Raw genomic sequence first — 13,655 nt, 5'->3', positions numbered from 1 at the left:
GAATCTCTTAGATTCCGGTTGTATTCGCTCAACCAGCCCCTTCAGACGGAGGCGCGGCTTTTCTGATCCTTGTGCTGCGGCCAAGTCGAGCACCGACAGACAGTCGTGACAGCTGAGATCAGCCGTCAAACCTTGATTATATCAACGGTTTCATTCAGGCGTTGCCACTATAGAGGCACGCCCTGACATTTGGGGGCCTCATTGGGAAATTTCCTTTTCCTGAGCCTATATATACTCGATTATTATCCACTTACCAGTGTGATTTGATTTTTTCTCCCTCTCTAGGTTCGATCGTAAGACACGAGTCCCGAAATCGAACCCATTCTCTCGCGAAAACTTCTACCAGTAACAGTAGTAAGTTTTAGTTTTTCCCGCAAGTCAGGAAACCCCGACTCTAACAAGGATCTTGTTTTGCTAGTGTCTTCACGACAAACTTCCTTGCATAGTTTTTTTCAGTTGAACCGTCCAAGACCTGCGTCTGCCCCCGGGGAAGAACAAGTCCAACGAAACTCAGCTCCCCCAGTAGGATCCACCGAGGTCGCGGATCTTTTTGATCGATTGTTCAGACGAACCGGTAATACAGCCAATACTGTACCCCCGTCAACTACCTCCACTACTGCCCATCGGGACCCTGCGATAACCCAGGAATCTCCGGTGGCCACTGGCATTGATCCTGCTCTCTCTACCGCGAGTCGTCCCGCGCATCCAGCGATTGCCAGGTTAATCGACGACGTCAGATCCCGCGAGACATCCAATAGAGGCTCCACGGCGGAAGTCAAAAGAATCCTCACCCTTGGGGAACCGATCCGTCTCAACAGCACGGTACGGGGAGAATCTCCGGATAGCGTCGAATCTATTATTGTTGTAACTGAACCGGCAGGTTAGTTTTTCGAAATTAATACCATGACCCCTCCTAAGAAGACCAGCAGTAACACTGGGTCTCATGCCTCCTCTACTAGGTCCGCGAAACCCTCCCTCGTCCCGGCCGGCGAGTTTAAACATGGCAGCGGCCCGCCTCGGTTGGAACCCAACAACGGAGCTTCTTCTGCAAACTCACCTGCGCTTCAAACAGGCGTTCCTGGAGGCTCGCGCGGGCAACAACCAGGAGGCGATGATACTCCTGCGGGACCAAGCCATCACGACTCACAACAGCCTCGAACAATTGATCAGCCGGGAAATTCTGTTGTCTCTGACGGAGGGATGGAATCCCCACGTGACCCACCCAAACCACCCGGCGAACAGACAGCCAAACCACCCAGCAAACAACCCGGCAAGCATCCCCAGCCGACGCACTCGGGGCCAAAACCGCCCAGCAGCCTCTGTACGCCAACAGGCCCCTTCACCAGCGCCTCCGGCAAACGGGCCACAGGGAGCGGCTCAGCAAGCAGCTTGACCCCGACCGGGCCAGAACGGACCGGGACAGAACGGTCGCATGAGGGGCCGTCGCAACTACAGAACGTCAATATACGAAGAACTGTTTCGCATGAGCCAAACAATTCAGGGCGGATATCAGGCGATCGATCAGTCGCGGACCCAAAACCAAGGGCCTCGTTAGCGCCACTAACTCTGGTGGACGCCACAGGTATACTCAAGCAGATGTTTGCTGAGATCGAGAAAGTTGTCGACGGCAATACCCGTTGAGTTATGTCTCACACCGATTCCTCTATTTCCTCCCTAGTCAAATCAGTACACAAAGATGTTTCCACTCCTGTGTCTAATAATGTTCACCTTCTTAAAGATATTATACACGATAATTTTAAGTCTGTTAAGTTTTCTATTCATGGTCTGTCTCAAACTAGTAATACTATTGCTGCTTCTGTTACCGGAAATGTTGAGTTGGTCCAAACCCTGAATGCACGGGTGAATGAGCTGGAAGATACAGTGGAAAAGCTGAGGCTTGGAGAGCAAAGTGGTGACACTGATGGCATGGAATCTAGGATAAAAGCCTTCGTGCAGAATGCGCTTGATATCACGGTTTCTGATATTGTGAGCCGCGATAACAGCGACGACAAGCTTATACATGAGGTACAGAGCTTGCACACCCGCATCTTTGAATTAGAACAACATATATTGCGCCTACCGCGGCATGATTCTCCCCCTGCTAAGGTTGAACCACCGAGCCCGCAGTGGACAGGCTACTTTGACCAAAAGTTCCTTCAACTCAAGCATAAACTGTTTGACCGTCTCCAGCAGAGAAGCTCCTCGCCGCAAGAGTCCCGGGCCAATAGCGACGTTAAACAAAAGCTGGAGGAACAGAGTGAGAATCAGCGTGTTGATTTCCTTAAGCTAAATGATAAAATTGACAGGGTAATGAGTCAATACCGCTCGGAAGGAGCCCGCCTGCGGGAAGAGATCTCTAGCCTGTCGGACACAGTCCAAACGGCTGTTAAATCCATTCCTAGCCGCGATGCCCCTCCCCATCTCGCCCATGCTCACCCCTATGCCCCCTCGGCTCGGCCTCCCCAGCGGGATGAGGGAGGCATTGACCCTGAATTAAAGAAGCGTCTGAACATGGCAATTGCTAAGTCAGATTGGCCTACCTTCTCGGGGGAAGGTGAGTATTATCACCTACGTTTTGTGCAGTGGATAGACACCGCGCATAAGGACAGCCACGTGGATGACGAGGTCATTGTTCTGAAGCTCCTCACAATGCTCACGGGTACGGCACTGTTGTGGTACGAAACAATGCGGCTTTCTCACCATGACACTACCTGGGCGTTTTGGAGGACGGAGATTTGTAAGAAGTTTGGTCACTCCGCATGGAAACGGAAGAAGCAAAATGCCTTTTCATCCGACAGGTTCATTCCTGGCAAGACCGCACCGGCGCAGTGGGTCACGCGCCAGTACAATCGGCTCCGTTTCTTTGAGCCGACGATTGACAACGAGTCCATAAATTTTAAACTTTTGAACCTTATGGACAATGAGGTTGAGTACGCGGCCAAGAATGCTATGAAAAAGCCGGATGAAGATCTGAGCTCCTTCATTAACATCTTGGAGGACATCTGCGATAAAACCCGCCTTGGCCGTCGCCGTTTCCCTCCCAAGAGTACGCCGACCTCCCCAGCCGCCCCTGCTAAGCCGCCGAGTGCGGTGGGAGATAAGGGTAAGGTTCCCTTGTCGGATGTTAAGTGTTATTTGTGCAAAGGAACGGGTCATACCTCCCGCACATGTCCCAAGAATGTTAACAGTGTTGACGAGGAGCCCGAGGCTGACCCCGCAACAGAACAAGATAGCGACCATGAGGGTGACGGCCCAATTATTGGGGCTATCTCTAGTAGCACGGCTGCTGTCGACACGTCCCGTGGTAGGAACAATTTGGTTCAGATGACTTGTTGTGACAAGGACTGTCTGGTCCTGCTGGATAGTGGCGCGGTCCGCTCGGTGGTCAGTAAAGGTTACTTGGCACGCTTCTGTCCCGGGTGGGAGAAGTTCATATTGCCCATTCAGCCTGGAAAATTCCACAGCGCGTCGGGAGCGCTGGTTCCTTTGGGTGTTGTTAATATACGCTTGGTATTACAGAATGTGCGAATGGTTATGAAGTTCGTGGTAATGGACAACATGTCTGCACGGTATTTTATTGTGGGTAATGATTACTTGTCCCATTATAAAATCTCCCTGTTGAATTCCGATAAGCGGCGCTTCACCATTGGGATCCGCACCTTTGACTTTGATGAAACTATCAATTCGATAACTCCGGAGCACAAGGTGGCGCTCTCCTTTGAAGAAGAGGCTCTACGGGATTGCAAGATCAGTGGCGAGATCACCGAGCTGCAACGGTCTGAGCTCCTCCGAGCCTTGTCGGAAAACAAAGCGGCCTTTGCTACAACGGACCAACCTTTTGGGTCGATCAAAGGCCATGAGGTCGAAATCACTCTTACCGTGGATAAGCCTTATCCCCTGGCGCTGCGTAAGTCTCCCTACCTGGCCAGCCCGCGCACCAGAGCGGCTATCGAAGAGCATGTGGAATTGTTGGTCAGGATGGGCATTTTACGCAAAGTAGGATCCAATGAGGGGGTTTCTATCACAACCCCGGTAATTATTGTATGGAACAAGGAGAAGTCTCGACTGGTAGGCGATTTCCGCGCTCTGAACTCCTATACGACTCCTGACTGATACCCGATGCCAAAGATCACTGAATCTTTGACTAAGCTGCATGGGGCTAAGTACATTACCTGCATGGATGTTCTGAAGGGCTTCCACCAGAACACTGTTAGCAAGGATAGCAGGCAGTTCCTGCGCATTATTTCTCATATGGGAATCCATGAGTACCTGCGCATGCCCTTCGGCATCAAGAACGCGCCATCTCACTTCCAACGCATGATGGATACGGAGTTCCGTATGGAACTGAGTGAGCTCTGGCTGATTATCTACATTGATGACATCATTGTCTTCACTGATACTTGGGAGGAGCATTTAACTAAATTGCGCATTGTTCTCCAAAAGGTCATTTCGATGGGTATGAAAATTTCGCTGACTAAGTGCTCTTTTGGTTTTTCGGAACTGAAGGCGTTAGGGCATATTGTTAATGGCCTGTCACTAGGAATTGATCAGAACCGCGTGGCGGCTGTCCTCCTGAAGCCTATTCCTGCTTCTGTTAAAGAACTACAGTCTTTCCTGGGCTTTGCGGGGTATTACCGCCTCCATATCAAAGACTTCAACCTTATGGCTTCCTGTTTATACAAAATCTGCAGCCCTAATGTAGCTTTTGAGATGACGCTTGAGCGGATTGAAGCGTATAAGGCGTTGCGCGTTGCTCTTACCACGGCGCCACTTCTGTTCCACCCGGACTCGCGCCGGCCGTTTCTTCTGTACGTCGATGCTTGTATGGAAGGTATTGGCGCGGCGCTTCACCAGATTCAGATGGTAGGTGATAAGGAGCAGGAGGGCCCAATTTGCTTTATATCACGGCAGCTGAAGGAATCCGAAAAGAAGTACGGTGCCTCACAGCTGGAGTGCCTCTGCCTGGTCTGGGCACTGGAGAAGCTGTATTATTACTTGGACGGTTGCGTTTTTACGGTAATTACCGACTGTGTCGCCTTGAAGTCCCTACTTAACATGAAAACCCCCAGTCGGCACATGATGCGCTGGCAAATTTCTATACAAGAATGGCGCGGTTCGATGACCATTGTGCATAGGGATGGGTTGGTCCATAAAAACGCGGATGGGCTGTCCAGGTGGGCATTGCCGAATGACAACGATAACCCGGCGTTCGACAAAGAAGAGGTTACGCGAGAGGTGCCCATCATGGCTATTAGTGTCAGTGGGTTATCTGACGAGTTTTGGGACTCCGTCGAGCGTAGCTACGACGCGAACAAAAACACGGCGGCCCTGGTTGGGATTCTTCGGTCTAAGTACCCCCAGCCGGATTTGATTTCCCAGTTGGAAGAGCCCTGGAAAGCGAACTTCGATGCAGGCCGTTTTATTCTCTTGGATGGCCTTCTATACCATCGCACCGGCAATCATTGTGCGTTAGTTCTGGTTGAAGAAGAGCATATACGCCTTATGCTCCACGAGTGTCACGATAATGTTGCGGCAGGCCATTTCTCGAAAGAAAGGACGGTGGAGCGGTTGCGAGTGTTGGCCTGGTGGCCGGGATGGACCGTTCGTGTGGAAAAGTACTGCTCCAACTGTGACCGTTGCCAGAAAGCTAATAAAGCAACGGGCAGGCGATTTGGTTTGTTGCAAGCTATCGAGGAGCCTAAACAGCGCTGGGAAGTGATCAATATGGACTTTGTCACTGCGCTGCCGCCAGGGGGTAAGGACAGCTTTAACGCCGTTCTTGTTATTGTGGACCGTTTTTCTAAACGAGCACGGTTCTTGCCTTGCTATAAGGAGAACACTGCGCTGGATGTTGCGCTTCTGTTCTGGAATTCGGTTATCCATGATGTCGGTTGCCCTAAGGTCATCATCACTGATCGCGACCCCAAGTTCACCTCTGAGTTCTGGAAGAGTCTCTTCCAGCTTATGGGGACAAAGTTGTTGTTCTCTACGGCCTACCACCCGCAGACCGACGGGCTGGCTGAACGTATGATCCAGACGTTAGAGGACATGATCCGTCGGTACTGCGCGTTTGGGCTACAGTTCAAAGATAGTGAGGGTTATACCCACGATTGGGTCTCATTGCTACCAGCGTTGGAACACGCGTACAATTCCAGTGTCCACTCCAGCACGGGTAAGACGCCGTGTGAGCTTGAACGAGGTTGGATTCCGCATATGCCGCGGGACTTGGTCCTTAGTAAGGCAGTTACTCTGCACCCGTCTGCTGCACGGTTTCAGGAGATGATGCTGCGAGCCGAAGAGCAAGCCAGCTCCTGCCTGGCGGAGGCCGTTGCGTATAACAAGGAACGGTGGGACAAGTCACACCGCGACCATGACATATGTGTTGGCGACAGAGTACTTGTCTCAACCGTAAATTTTCAGAACTTGGGTGGCAACCGCAAGCTGAAGGACGCCTTTGTGGGGCCGTTTTTTGTTAAAGCTCTGCACGGGCGAAACACCGTCGAGGTTGTTCTGACGGAAGGATTTGATCTTAAGCATCCTACATTCCCGGTTAGTTTGCTCAAGAAGTATGTGGTTGATGGCGACCATGGCGAGCCTCCTGCTCCTGTGGTTCCGGATATGCTTCCTGAGCTGACAGACGACAATGTTGCTTTCCTGATCCTCGACGAAAAGCTTACGAGGATCCAGGGTCAAGACTGTCGTCTTTACCTGACGAGGTTTAAAGGGCTGTCGGCGGACCATGACAAATGGCTGCCGAAGAACGCTATCCTTAATGCAGACGTGTTGCTGCGAAAGTTTTGCGCCGCCAAGCGTCGCAATCCTGGCACTACTCTGATCAGAGCAGTGCTTTTTTGGGGGGGCGAGTGTCAGCCGCCTACTAGTCCAGACAGCGCAGGCGACGACAACCCTCGGGCCGCCACAAGCAAGGGCGGCCCGCAACCAAGTAAGAGAGGGCCTGGAGCCCTCAAGTGAGCACATTGATGTTGAAGGACTCAGGACTCGGGTATCGACCTCGAGTGAGCGAGTGAACACCGCCTGGGACCTCCTTAGAGATTCCCAGGAGGATAGATGGTCCGGTAGACCGGACCACAAGTCAGCCCAGCACAGATGGGGTATAAGTACTGGGGAACCTTCCTACCAGGAAGGATCCCCCAGATCAGTTACCAAGCCCACCAATATTGTTGTATTTGACCACCAACGCCCACTTACAACGATTGGGGCCCATTGATCCACCTTTTCTCTTTTTTCCGACTTATCCCTTGACTTTCCGCGCTTCGTCTCGGTAAGTCGACCTTTTCTTCCTTTTCTCTCTCTCCGTCCTAGAAAGGACTCTCTCTCGAATCTCTTAGATTCCGGTTGTATTCGCTCAACCAGCCCCTCCAGACGGAGGCGCGGCTTTTCTCCTTGTGCTGCGGCCAAGTCGAGCACCGACAGACAGTCGTGACAGCTGAGATCAGCTGTCAAACCTTGATTATATCAACGGTTTCATTCAGGCGTTGCCACTATAGAGGCACGCCCTGACATTTGAAACCGTTGATATAATCAAGGTTTGACGGCTGATCTCAGCTGTCACGACTGTCTGTCGGTGCTCGACTTGGCCGCAGCACAAGGAGAAAAGCCGCGCCTCCGTCTGGAGGGGCTGGTTGAGCGAATACAACCGGAATCTAAGAGATTCGAGAGAGAGTCCTTTCTAGGACGGAGAGAGAGAAAAGGAAGAAAAGGTCGACTTACCGAGACGAAGCGCGGAAAGTCAAGGGATAAGTCGGAAAAAAGAGAAAAGGTGGATCAATGGGCCCCAATTGTTGTAAGTGGGCGTTGGTGGTCAAATACAACAATATTGGTGGGCTTGGTAACTGATCTGGGGGATCCTTCCTGGTAGGAAGGTTCCCCAGTACTTATACCCCATCTGTGCTGGGCTGACTTGTGGTTCGGTCTACCGGACCATCTATCCTCCTGGGAATCTCTAAGGAGGTCCCAGGCGGTGTTCACTCGCTCACTCGAGGTCGATACCCGAGTCCTGAGTCCTTCAACATCAATGTGCTCACTTGAGGGCTCCAGGCCCTCTCTTAATTGGTTGCGGGCCGCCCTCGCTTGTGGCGGCCCAAGGGTTGTCGTTGCCTGCGCTGTCTGGACTAGTAGGCGGCTGACAGTCTGAGCCTATTTATCTGCTCTTTTTCCATGGGAATCACTGGCCACACTTTTTTGGAGTGCCCAGTGGTCCACACCAAAAAAATGTAGTGGGTTGAACTCCACTCTACAGTTTGAGTGCCTAATTTTATACTCCATTTTTTTGGAGTGCACAAGTTTTCACTCCAATAAATATTGGAGTGAACTTCTGAACAGTCCAATTTAGCACACTTTTGGAGTGAACAAAGGTTCATTCCAAATATATATTGGAGTGAACTTCTGAACACTCCAATTTAGCCCACTTTTGGAGTGAACCTTTGTTCACTCCAACATTCATTGGAGTAGACAAAACTTCACTCCTTTTTTGGAGTGCATGTAGTAAATATTTGGAGTGCATAAAGCCGGCCCCAAACTTGTTGCGCACAGGAATTTCCGTTGAATCAACATCAGGTGACGTTGGGCTCCCCTCCGTGCGCGCCACCAGCTGCCCTCAAAAAACTATCCGCACACAGGGGTGCCGTGCGGTTACTGCTGGCCGGGTTGAGACACTCCTGCCATCCGGAGGAAACAATACCCTCAATTACCGGCACAGACCGGTCATCAAGAGACTACATCCCTCTCAATGACCGGAATAGACTGGTCATTGAGAGGACACATCCCCCTTGATGACCGGTACAGACCAGTCATCGAGAGGCTACATCCCTCTCAATGACCAGCATTCCGGTCATCAAGAGGCTAAATCCCTCTCAATGACTGGCATAGACCGGTCAGCAATAGGCTACATCCCTCTTGATGACCGGAATTGACTGGTCCTCAGGAGGTTACATCCCTCCCAATGACCGGTATAATCCGGTCATTGGGAGGGATGTAACCTCCTGAGGACCAGTCAATTCCGGTCATCAAGAGGGATGTAGCCTATTGCTGACCGGTCTATGCCAGTCATTGAGAGGGATTTAGCCTCTTGATGACCGGAATGCCGGGCATTGAGAGGGATGTAGCCTATTGATAACCGGTCTGTGCTGGTCATTGAGAGGGATGTAGCCTCTCAATGACCGGTCTGTACCAGTCATCAAGGGGGATGTGTCCTCTCAATGACCAGTCTATTCCGGTCATTGAGAGGGATGTAGTCTCTTGATGACCGGTCTGTGCCTGTCATCGAGGGTATTGTTTCCTCCGGATGGCAGGAGTGTCTCAACCCGGCCAGCAGTAACCGCACGGCACCCCTGTGTGCGGATAGTTTTTTGAGGGCAGCTGGTGGCGCGCACGGAGGGGGGCCCGACATCACCTGACGTCGAGTCAACGGAAATTCCCGTGTGCAACGAGTTTCCCTCCGTGTGCAAAGTAAACACGTATCTGATTTTGCACCACGTGTAGCTAGAAGGATTTGTCCTTGGCATCACATAGGCTGACAGCATCAAATTTCAAGAAAAGGAAAAGAGATATTTTTGACGGTAGAGACAGTGATGGTTGAGGATTAGAAGTGAGTAGGAGATCAACCTCTATGGCCTCATGGACATCTGCTGAGGTCCTGCAATCTAGAGATTGCCAAGTGGACCCGGGTACCTGCCGCGTGTCCGGGTACCCGCGGTGTTTTTTGTGATATTCAGACACCTGTACCCATACATGGCACCCGCAGCAACACTGGGTCGCTACGCTAACCATAGCGGTTAGTGTAGCGTAGCGCAGCGCAAATGCGCTATTTTTTAGCGTAGCGTTAGCGCAATTGCACGCATATGCGCTAACGCTACGCGCACGCGGTGCGCAGCTATTTTAGCTGATAGCGTAGCGTTAGCGCAGATGGGCGCAATTGCGCTAACGCTACACATGCAGGGCGCAAAAGAGCGCGCGCTACGCTGCGCTACAGCGCCTTTAGCGGGAAAAAATGGCTTTTTTCCGCTAAAAGCGCTGTAGCGCAGCGCAGCGTAGCGTAGCGACTGTAGCGGCGCGCTAACGCTAACAAAGAATTGGCGCGCTGTTAGCGCCGCTGAAAATTAGCGCAGCGTAGCGGCGCTAACAGCGCGCTAACGCTATGCAAAATAGAGGGGCGCTATTTGCCGCTACGCTAACGCGTAGCGCTGAAATAGCGTAGCGACCCAGTGTTGCCCGCAGGCAGGTACCAGCGGTACTTTTGGTTACTTGTGCTTTTCTTTATCCAACACTCACTCGATGACAGCTACAGACTTTTCATCAGGAGTGATGGTTCCTCTCGATGACCGGGCTCTGTCCCAGTCATCGGGAGGGTTGTTTCCTCTTGATGACCGGGAGAGATCCTGGTAATCAGGAGGAAACAACCCTCTCAATGACCAGGATAGACCCCGCTCATCGAGAGGCTTGTTTCCTCTTGATGACCGGGGTCTGTTCCAGTCATCAAGAGGAAACAAACCTCTCCATGAGCGGGTTCTATCCCGGTCATCGAGAGGTTTGTTTCCTCACGATGACCGGGTTCTGTCACGGTCATCAAGAGGGTTGTTTCCTCTCAATGACCGGGTCCTGTCTTGGTCATAAAGAGTGTTGTTTTATCTCGATGACTGGGTTCTGTCCCGGTCATCGAGAGGGTTGTTTCCTCTCAATGACCAGGATCTGTCCTGGTCATTGAGAGGGCTGATTCCCCTTGATGACCAAGATCTGTCTGGGTCACCTAGAGGGTTCAATTCCTCTCAATGACCAGGGTCTTTCCCGGTCATCAAGAGGGTTTATTCCTCCCGATGACCAGGATCTGTCCCGGTCATCAAGAGAAAACAACCCTGACCCTCCCAATGACCAGGACAAATCCCGGTCATCGGGAGGGCTGATTCTTCTTGATGACCGGGACAGATCCCGGTAATCAAGAGGGCTGTATTCCTCTCGATGACCGGGGTCCGTCCCTGTCATCAAGAGGGCTGATTCCCCTTGATAACCAGAATCTGTCCCGGTCATCTCGAGGAATCAACCCCCTTGGTGACCGTAACAGCGGGTAACCGGGTACCTGGAAGACCCGCCTGCCGCGGGTATCTGTGTACCTGGTGCTTTTTTGCCCAAAATCCCACACCCGGACCCGTACACGGCACCCGCGCGCGGGTACCCGACGCCATGTGGCGGGTACCCCACGCGGTTCCCGGGTACCTGCGCGCGGGTCCACTTGGCAATCTCTACTGCAATCATTGTTGGATCCAAGTTTTGACCTCAATTTTCTCTTGAAGTTGGGTGTCTGCAGCATCCTTCAGAGATGCAACTTCTGCATTCAGGTTAGCTAGCGGGAGTTCAGAATTGACCAATCAGTGTTCAATGTTGGCCACTTGGCTGTCAATATTGGCCACTCTACACTTTATTTAAGCCACTCTGCTGTCAATATTGGCCACACAGCCATCAGGATCATCCAGTTGGGTGTTGATGAGGCAGTGGGTTTCTTCATGTTGAGCCTGCAGATTTTGTTGAAAGGCCTGGATGACAACCTGGATATCTGGAAGGTGGGAGGGGCACGGGATGATCTGATTGAAAAAAGAAATGTATGTCAATATCAGACCAAATGTAACAACAATCAATTCACATTTTAAGTTCACTCACCTTTGAGCCTAATATTCCAAATTACAGTTTTAGCCAAGGTTGGTACTGCAACTGCCAGCTGATGTCAATCCTTACTTGCTAGGGAAGAGGAAACATGATTATTTTCTTATGATGTTGGTACAAGAGCAAAAGCCAAGGACCCAAAATCCCAGGGGCAAATGTTGTGCATAGAGATGGCACTTGGCACCTGCCGGCGGGTACCCGCCACACTTCAGCACATGATTCTATGCGCTTGCAGGTACCCATTGCGCGTGTGCAGATCCCTGCATGTATTTTTACTAAAATGGAACCCCTTGAACCCGCCATGGGCGCCTGCAGGCGCATAGAATTATGTGCTGAAGTGTGGCGGGTACCCATTGGCGGGTGTCAAGTGCCATCTCTAGTTGTGCAGGTGTCTGACCTCATTGGGGGTTCATCAGCGGGATAAGGAAGTGCAGGCAAATTTATTGTCTTGGTAAAGAAATTTGAGCCTTGGTGTGAAACTGGAGTATGTGGAATTTTGTATTTATGTACCAAGGAGTGACCAAATGGGAAAAGGGATAAGCACACTCAGTAATAGAAGTGTGCCAAAGAAAACTCTGTACACACTCCTATTACAAAGTGTGCTTTGGAATATTCCTATTACCCGGTGTGCTTTGCCACATTTGTTTGACGGCATGTGATTTGATAAATTCCCATTACGGCATGTGCTTTAGCACATTCCTATTACAGAGTGTGATTTGGCAGATTCCTTTGACAGAGTGCGCTTTGCACATTCCTATTACAGAGTGTGCCTTGGCACACCCCTATTACGGAGTGTGCTTTGGCACATTCTGTAATAGGAGGGACTAGCAAGGAATAATTACTGTTGTGTTGAGCTTTAAGATAGCCGGTGGAGATTTTTTGAGGGACCTGGCAAGGAATAATGACTATGGGTTGGCGCTGAGCTTTAAGAAGTGCATGGCAAGGAATAATGATTGTTGGTTGGTGTTGAGCTTTAAGAGTAGTGCGTTGAGGGATGATGATTTTTGGTTGGTATTGAGCCTCAAGAGGAGTGGGGCAAGGAATGATACTAACGGAGTGTGCTTTGGCACACTCCTACTAATGGAGTGTGCTTTGGCACACTCCTACTAACGGAGTGTGCTTTGGCACACTCCTACTAACGGAGTGTGCTTTGGCACACTCCTACTAACGGAGTGTGCTTTGGCACACTCCTACTAACGGAGTGTGCTTTGGCACACTCCTACTAACGGAGTGTGCTTTGGCACACTCCTACTAACGGAGTGTGCTTTGGCACACTCCTACTAACGGAGTGTGCTTTGGCACACTCCTACTAACGGAGTGTGCTTTGGCACACTCCTACTAACGGAGTGTGCTTTGGCACACTCCTACTAACGGAGTGTGCTTTGGCACACTCCTACTAACGGAGTGTGCTTTGGCACACTCCTACTAACGGAGTGTGCTTTGGCACACTCCTATGATGGAGTGTGCTTTGGCACACTCCTATCACGGTGCCTTGGCACACTCCTATCACCAAGTGTGCTCTTGCACACTCCTATCACGGAGTGTGCTCTTGCACACTCCTACTAACAGGGTGTGCTTTGGCACACTCCTACTAACAGAGTGTGCTTTGGCACACTCCTACTAACAGAGTGTGCTCTTGCACACTCCTACTAACAGGGTGTGCTTTGGCAAACTCCTACTAACAGAGTGTGCTTTGGCACACTCCTACTAACAGAGTGTGCTCTGGCACACTCCTACTAACAGAGTGTGCTCTTGCATACTCCTACTAACAGAGTGTGCTCTTGCATACTCCTACTAACAGAGTGTGCTCTTGCACACTCCTACTAACATAGTGTGCTTTGGCACACTCCTACTAACAGAGTGTGCTCTGGCACACTCCTACTAACAGAGTGTGCTCTTGCACACTCCTACTAACATAGTGTGCTTTGGCACACTCCTACTAACAGAGTGTGCTTTGGCACACTCCTACTAACAGAGTGTGC

Source organism: Puccinia triticina, chromosome 1A (assembly GCF_026914185.1).
Source record: "Puccinia triticina chromosome 1A, complete sequence".
Classification (NCBI taxonomy): Eukaryota; Fungi; Basidiomycota; class Pucciniomycetes; order Pucciniales; family Pucciniaceae; genus Puccinia; species Puccinia triticina.
The sequence above is the reverse complement of the archived record's forward strand: the minus strand, read 5'-3'. Positions refer to the sequence as shown.